At 48.3% G+C, this 8393-nt stretch overlaps 1 long non-coding RNA gene across 1 annotated transcript in view; it reads right to left on the reverse strand.

The window, feature by feature from the left end:
* The window catches only part of LOC140694914 (uncharacterized), a 55309-nt gene extending 49717 nt beyond the window's left edge, over window positions 1-5592 (reverse strand). Inside the window, exons 1-2 of the long non-coding RNA XR_012070578.1 lie at window positions 5370-5592; window positions 4640-4772 (exon numbers count right to left, since the gene is read on the reverse strand). This is a non-coding gene — a long non-coding RNA (uncharacterized lncRNA). The remainder of the gene's footprint in view (window positions 1-4639; window positions 4773-5369) is intronic.
* Between the last annotated feature and the right edge of the window lie 2801 nt (window positions 5593-8393).

An 8393-nucleotide genomic window follows, 5' to 3' on the forward strand; every position in this document is an offset into this window, starting at 1 on the left:
GTCATCGACAAAGGAGTAAGACCTAACAACTGTGGGGCAAAAAGCACTGCGGTGCTTCCGAACCAACAGAGAACACTGAGCTTTGTGAAACAGTCCTGAGGCACTTAAATCATACTTTTTCTGAAATGCTCCAAAACTGACCCACTTCACCATTCCAGGTACAACAGGGAGGTACCGGAATTAGTAGAGAGAACATGCCCTTGAATTCTGACAAGGCCATGGTTGAATTCGGCTACAGCATTTACTAGCCACTAAACGGACCAATTCCTTAACCCTTCTGAGAAGGCTTCCCAATCTGCAAAAGGGGGCTGCCACCGCCCACCTGGGAGGCATGGATGTGAATGCAACACGCATTAGGGCGGCCGACTGGTACCTGACACGGGGCCTGGCTAGTTTCCCTCCGCTGCCCTTCTCCCCCTTTGAACTTACACTGTTCCCCCGGTAAGGATCAAGCCCCCGGAACAGACTGCCCATATCATCTGTGTATCCCCGGATACATGCCTTACACTTAGGAGGCCAGAAAAACAACTGCCTCCTCCCAAGTCACTATCAATGTTCTTAAAAGTCTGGGTATTTTTAACTGTATTTTGCAGGAAGAGTATTCCAGAACTTTCCAAGCACCAGTCTCCAGGTTGGCTCCCCTCTCAGCGCCCATCCCTTCTCACCTCAGATACTTTGTATGATTGCCTTCTGTTCATGGGAAAGCCAGTCCGGTAGGGGGGGACTACTTAGGCCTCCCTCCCTCCCACACAGGTGAGTGTGACTACCTTCTCCCCACTCCAAATCCAGCTTCTAAGAAGTCTACCCTCCCGGACCCAGCAGCCTCTGCACCTTCCCAAGACACACACATAGCCACGACACTCCCTTCAGATTTCTTCCTGGCTGGCCCTGCCCATCCCCCGGCCCCTTAAAGGTATATGGCATTAGAATGAAAATCGCAAACGCCACTGACTGACACAACAAAGCTGCATGGTCTGGGCTTTCCTCGAAACCAGGCACAGCCCTGCCACCCCAACCTCAGTCTGCAGCTCTCGAGATGATCTAATTCACAAGCAAGGCTGTAAACACCAGCTAAGAATGACGACTCCCAACGTGTACCTCTAGTCTGGCTCCTTCACTTGAGCCCCAGTCTCATAGACATTAGTGCCTCTTTGAAGTCCTAACTTGGATGACAAATGGCACCTTAAAAATGCCTCATGTCCACCATTTACTCTGGAATTCGATTCCTGGCATGTACCTCCCAGACTCCCCATTTTAGTAACAGCCCCAGCACCCACCTATGTGTTTGAGGTCACATTCAACTTCCCCTGTTCCCTCCCCCCGGCCCTGCCCTGGAATCTGTCATGTTATTTCCGTAGCTAAGCCCATCTCAAGTCTAGTTCTGCAGGGACCATGGCCGGAACCCCACAAGCTCACAGCATTGTGCAGTGAGTCACAGTCCTCCTAAGGGTGCTCCCTGGAGGGGGAGGCATCTCCTGGCACGGGTCACCTCAGAAGGCACTGGATTCTCACAAAGGAGGCCCAGGAGAAGTTCTCACGTGTTCTGAGCTTTGAAGGGCCCAAGGTCCGGGGTAGCTCCTAATTAGCAGACACACTTGCCAGTGAGTAGGTGAGGATGCAGGAACCTAGGCAAGACTGTTCTCACTCCGACCCCTGGGCTCTCGGGAGCCACGGGAAATGCCTGTGTCCAGGGTAGTACAGCCCGGCCATCACAGATACCAGTCTGCATTGCCAACCCGGACAGCATAGACTCCATCTACTTGCGACACTTTCTTGTGTTCTGTTCCCCACCCAGAATGTGATGGACTCATTCAGATATTCTGTCCTGACCCAAGCGAAACAAATTCAGTGAAAAATCAAGTGTCCACATTTGGACCAGAGCATGAAAGTAGAAACAGTGTCTCATGGTCAGCATGATGGTGGTGGCCAAACCCTTCCACCGGGTGAGATGAACCATGGTGGGGGTGAGAATCCAAGGTCCTAGGTCGGCCAAATCATCTTCCATCAAGGTTGACTGGGGTGTTGGAGACTGACTACCACAAACTAACAAAGCCGTCAGTGGTGGACGTCAGCTGCAACAGACACGGATTCAGCTATCTACTGCCAACATGGGTTAAAAGTAAAGGCCGCGGCAGGGAGGTCTGCACGGCTGCTGAGGCAAACCACAGACCCAGCTCTGAATGCCCACTGGCTGGAGCAGAGAGGAAGATACGGCTCCTTTAGCAGTCCCTGTGTCCAACAGATCCAGGTGAGCCAGCTACTGAGGAGAAGGCCATGTTGTCCTGATACTCAGAAAAACCAGCCTCATAAAGGGAACAAAAGAGTGGCATGGATTTTAGACCCACTTCTGCCCCTTTATGAAGGCAAAGTAAAGAAAATGGCACGGGGAAATTGAATGCAAAGGAAAACAAACTGACTGCTTCCTCCAACAGCGTCCCCTGCAGCTGCTCACTCCCGAGCCTGCCACTTCCTCACCAGTGACCGCCGGCCAGGAAGCGCCGTCACGCACGTCACACAGCGACAGCGAGGAACCGCGTGCCAAGCACATAAGTGTAAAAGCAAGAATCGAGCAAGGTGCTGCAGACTTTGACTTTCCAAGTTAAATTCTCCATGAAAAGAATCCCTCAGCAGTCGCCTAAATCAATTCGCATCTCACTTCTTCAAAACAATCAAACAAGTTTAATAAGGGTGCATTTGTCACCAAATATAAGGAGGACCAAACATGTCCCTCAAAGCAAGGATTTTAACAGGTATCAAACACCAGTGGGTGATGTGCTAACAAAGCAAATATTCCAAAAAATTAGAAAATAAAAAGATGACTAGGATAATACATGGATCAAGGCAGCTGTTAAGTTTTTGCTTTTTAAAGCGATGGAGACAGCACGGAGGGCGATCTGGCTATTCCCAATGCAGGGTGTGCACAGCCCACATTTTCAGAAGCAACAACATGATCACTGGGCAGTACAAGAGAAAAATGAATGAAGAAAAAGGAGAAGAGGAAGAAGAGAAAATTAAAAACACACAAGAAGAAAAATGATTTTTACAGCTTGTACATGAATTTACGAGAGTGTGTGAGGCCAGGGACGAGGGGACGGTGAGACCCACCCTCACCTCCTGCTCCAGGGAAGGCAGGGGCCTGAGGGGAGCGGTGCTGCCGGGGGACCCCAGCGTGGTCAGCGCCCCTAACCAAAACTCCACCTACATGCGTCTAGGCAGCTTTTGAGCTACAAATTGTGGTCACATTTCAGGCTCACTTCCACCACGAGTAGCAGGAGAGAATTAGGCTCTACTCCTGCACCAAAGCATTGCTTTATAAATTAATGACTGTGGAATAGTAAAAGCAACAGTGGAGTAAAATGACTGGAAGAGAACGTGCTTGACCCGAGATCACTGGCCGCGTTAACTCACTGACGTTAAGATGCTGGCTGAGCCCTTATGGTACCAGAACAGACAGACCCACAAGGAGGGAGGTTTAATGCGCTGCTGTATTTTGATGCCTGGAGCCATGCCTGGAATACGAGGTTCTGGGTAAACAATGGTGACAGTGTCTTCCACTATGGGCTAAGCAAACATCCAGCTACTCCGCCAAATACCAAGGGCAGACTTCAAAAGTCAAAATCAAGCTGACATTCTCTGGTGTGTTTTTAGACACAGAGCCAAGCAGTTGCTGAGCAAAAATGTCACCAGTGCCTCCTATGACAAAAGAGGAGGCACTGGCCTGGGGGCTGGGGCAGGGCTCCGGGCTTCCACTGCTCACCCAGTCTGTCCAGGGAGAGAAGGTGGTTCCTGCTTATGTTGCACCGATGCACCTCCCTTGACTGAAGCCTTGGGACTCAGCAGGAAGTGACAGGTTAGGTGAACGGAGCCAGCCTTGGTGTAGCACGGTGCTGGCAGCTATGCCCTCAGCAGTGCCCAGGTTCCTAAACCTGACACCTAATCTCCAAGCAGCAGAAGGGTTGTGCGGGCATGTAGATCACAGGGCCCTGTGAGGACAAGTACAGATCATGGACACGACATGACTTCCCCCTTCCTTAAGCCATAGAGGTATGTCTTGGAGGAACAGAAAATTCATCCAGAGCCCAATAGACACCTCACGCAGGTAGGACTCGGGTCCCCTCTGCCTATCACTCACAGGGCTGGTCTCGACATTCTTTTTATCAATTATCTGGCATCTTCTCTGCCAACTTACCAACAACCAGAAAGTAGAATTTGATCTTAGTTACGTTCAAGAATCACAGAGCACAACCTCCACAGCGGGCCCGGCAGCACGTGCCAGGTCCTCCTACCGTCACCTGTGGGATCGCCATGAGCGACCTCCAGACTCAAGGACCGAGGCCGTAGGCTGGGGGGACACAGCTTCCCTCACTCTCCCCAGCAAAGGGGGACCACCTGTCGGCAAAGGCATCTCACCCTCTTCTGCATGAGGGACAGCACGATAGATACACGGGGAAACAGAGCAGAAGGTGGGCAGCCCAGAAGAGCTCGTCTGCACCTCCGAGGCAAACTGGGGTCGTTGACTTAATCACAGTGACAAAGTGAGATTGAGCATTTCTCTGCTCTCTCCCATACTCCGTGATACGCCTTTCCCTGCATAAGAAGTTCATTCGGAAGTCCCTGTCAGTGTTTCTGATGTACTAACCTGGCATGGTGGCTGTCTGGCAGGAAGAGAGGGCCTGAGCCGAACAGGTGCTAGGCCTGGGGGGTAGGAGACACCGGCTCCAGCCCCAGCTCAACCAGCGCCTCGTTCTGCCTCTCGGGATTCAGCATCTCATCTATAAGAAAAGGGTTGAGACTGTCTCAGGACAGGCTGCCCAACAAAAATGAAATGAGAGCCATGTAAAGAAAGTTTCCCAGTTGCCACATTTAAAACGGTAAACAAAGAAACAAACCAACAAACAAAAATCAAATACTAGAAACAGATTTTAAGAACAGATCTTACTTAATCTACTGTATTTAAAATACTAACATTTTGACATGTAATCAATATAGGAAGTAACATGATAGTTTATATTCTTTTACTAGACAAGCCTCAGCGTCTGATGTGCATTTGACCTACAGCACATCTCAACACAGACCAGCCTCTTCCCCAGTGCTCCTAGCATCAGTGACTGTGGCTACTCTATTGGACAGCAACTCCAGAGGTCCCACCAGGGGTCCTGGCTGAAAAGGGGGAGTAAGTGTCCAAACTAACCCTAAAAGGATCTCTCTGAAACAAAGGCAGATTCACTTTTAAATGTCTGTAAACCGGCGGGCTGCCCCTCCCTCCCCCCTTGGCTACAAGAGAGTCCTCTTCCTTGCTGATCCCTTCCTGGATGTAGGGAAGAAACCCGGTACACAGCCAGGGTGGACTGGCCTCCAGGTAAACTTACCTGCTGTCTGTGTCCTGTCCCATGACGTCCTCCTTCTCAAACGGGATGCAGAGGTGGGTGATCTTATCCCCAGGCTTGTCGGGGGCCCCATCGAAGATGGCAAGATGAGGAGTGACTCAGTGAAGTCCTCGATTCTCTTCTCCACCACCCTGCAGTCCTCGTAGATTGAAGGCCACGTTGGTGAGCGACTGCTCAGCGTGAGCGACTGCTCGGCTATCTCCCCATGCAGCACAAAGACAAAGAGCTGAGAGTCATTAAGCGTGCTGCCATACAGCTCCTCTGCACGTGGAGCTTCTCGAAGACCTTGGCAGAGAGGCAGTCGGTAATGGTGACAAGGCCCACGACCTTGCGGTGTGTCTGGAAGTCACTCCACCCATTCTCGGGCGCATAGTGGTGCCTGTAGTGGATACAGAGTGCCCACTGGGAGCCGCACGGGCTGATCTGGCTCACCGAGGAGATTCGCTTATAGATGCAAAAGAAATTATCCTCTGAGATGATCCTCACGGGTTGGACCACCACGGGAAGAGTCTCATAGTCCTCAGCACACTGCACTTAGTCAGGGATGCTGATGTTGCAGGCCCTGCCGAGAGGGGAGAGGAGATCGAGGTACATACTGTGCTGTGGGCTGTGGGCCCATCTGGGTTGAGGTGACCTGGTGTGTACCAGTCAGAAGGCAAGGGAAGCCAAAGCAAATCCGGGGGTACAGTCTGTCCTCAGAGTATGCACATGGATACTGTAGCTCGGATCACATTACCCAGCTTTTGGTCTAGGCTTCCTGCCCCTGCAGAGTAGGGTTATTTCTTGTTTTCTGTTTCCAAGCACCTAGCAAGGCCCTGATGGAAAATCACAGCTCAAAAATGCTGAATAAATCAATGAAAAAAGGAACTTCTTTCCCCAACCCCCTTCAGCAGAATATAAAGAAAAGGACCACAGTAGGACCCAAAGATCTGGATTCCTATCCAATTTATTTGGACTCCTAAGCTGCAGAATAATGGATAAGAAAACTCTCCTTGGGGAGGACGGTACAGTTCAGTGATAGAGCACAAGCTTAACATGTACGAGGTCCTGTGGTCAAAGCCCAGTACCTCATCTTAAAAAAATTAAACAAATAAATAAACCTAATTATCCTCCTCAAAAAATATTTTTTAATTCAAAATTCAAAAAACACCTTGCAATTGACACATCATTGTAAACTTGAATAAACTTCAATTAAAAAAAAAACTCCTTGACTTACAAGAATATATCTGGATTACGCAAGTTTGCAAATGTAAAATGTCTAGGGTACCACATGCATAAAAAGGGGGGACTGTACAAATTTAGTATCGCTCCTTTATGAGCTACATTTCCTTTTGGGGGATTATAACCTCTCAGAGCTAATTTTCTCAGATTAAAAAAAAAAATTACCTGATTCTCAGTACTGCTGAAGAATCAGATAACCCTAAGAAAGCATCTGAACCACAGAGGTTACTCAATAAATGTTTGTTGAATGAATGAATAAACAAACAAAGTGAATGCTGCTCCCTGCCACAGACCATCATAATGGTACTGCCTGGAAATCACAGGCCCACGTTCCACCCGACTCTACACTAACCCTGTGTGTTTCTCTAAACCCCAGTTTAATCGTGAATAGAAATGAGGGCAATAACACAAACCTCAAATTGTTACTGAGTCAGTAATGAATTGTACCCCAACATTGCAAGATGGAACCATTAAGGAAAACTGGGCAAAGGGTCCATAGGCCCTTGTCATATAATCTCTTAGAATCATATGGGAATCTACATTACATCTCAAAGTAAAAAGTATAATTTTTTAAAGAGGTTATTGAGGTTAAGTGAGCTCACTGTCTCAAAAAATGAACACACAGTACAAATAGGACAATGCCCAGCCCATGAGATACACTCGGTTAACATTCCCACTGAACCCACTGGTCCCTTCAACTTCAGAGCACAAGGACGGGTTCTCGTGGCAATAGGCCACTGCACCTGAAGCTAAGAAAGCTAATGGTGCCCACTTCCAAGAGCCCCTGTCACCACCCTTGTTCTAATGTTCTATTTGTAATTTTTTTTCTTTTTATTAAATAGAAACTCCCAATTGCATAGCCTTCACCTGACCAGATATCATGATTGCAGCCCTTCAAAACCTGACCACAGAGATCATGATGGCAGCCCTTCTTAGTGAAACAATAAAATGAAAATTCATTTCCACAAGATCTCTTTGTAAATCTACTAGGGAACTTCATCCTGGACTGAGGAAGAGGACTAGGGAGGAGGGGGCAATCTCAGGCACGGAGAACTATGGGCCACCTGTCCCACGATGGACTTTAGACTCAACCCTCACCCTCCAGTATCTTCAAAATACACACAGACAGAGTGCTATGGACAAAATTATTTTTTTTAAACAAATCCCTGTATCCCTAGCAGGTCTTGTTTCTACCAAGACACAAAAGGTTTATGTGTATAATGTTTCAAAAAAGCCCTAAAAAATTATCACCCCAACTTGACACATCAAGAAACAGAGGTAGAAAAGTTTATCTCATTGTACAAGATTAGAAAGAGGTCACGTCAGACACCGTATTTAAATCCAAGCCCCTGCTCCAGTGCTCACAATAGAAAGTGTGACATACTGCCCCTTTCCTGCCCTCTCCCTGCAATAAATCTCTGAAGAGTCTTTTCTGTGCCACCTGGAATCACAATCACATCAATTTTCCACAAAGGGCTATGTCACCCCTTGGAGGACTTATCAAAATCTAAAGGGTTGGTTTGAGAGAAGAGATTTACATTTTCTGTTTCTCAAAGGAAACATGGCTTTAAAAGAAACTGAAAAGCACTTATCTAGTCTAAGCCCTCATTGTGCAGAGAAAGAAACGGAGGCTCAGAAGAGATGAGGAAAGGGCCTTACTAACAAATACTGCCTCAGCGCAGCACCAAGCCAGCCCTAGGCACTTCTGGAGGAGTACATGGGAGGCCCAGGAGAATGAGAGTTAGAAAAAGGAAAGAGAAGCATACAAGGTCCTGTCTCTACACC

This window comes from Vicugna pacos, unplaced genomic scaffold (assembly GCF_048564905.1).
Source record: "Vicugna pacos unplaced genomic scaffold, VicPac4 scaffold_111, whole genome shotgun sequence".
Lineage (NCBI taxonomy): Eukaryota > Metazoa > Chordata > Mammalia > Artiodactyla > Camelidae > Vicugna > Vicugna pacos.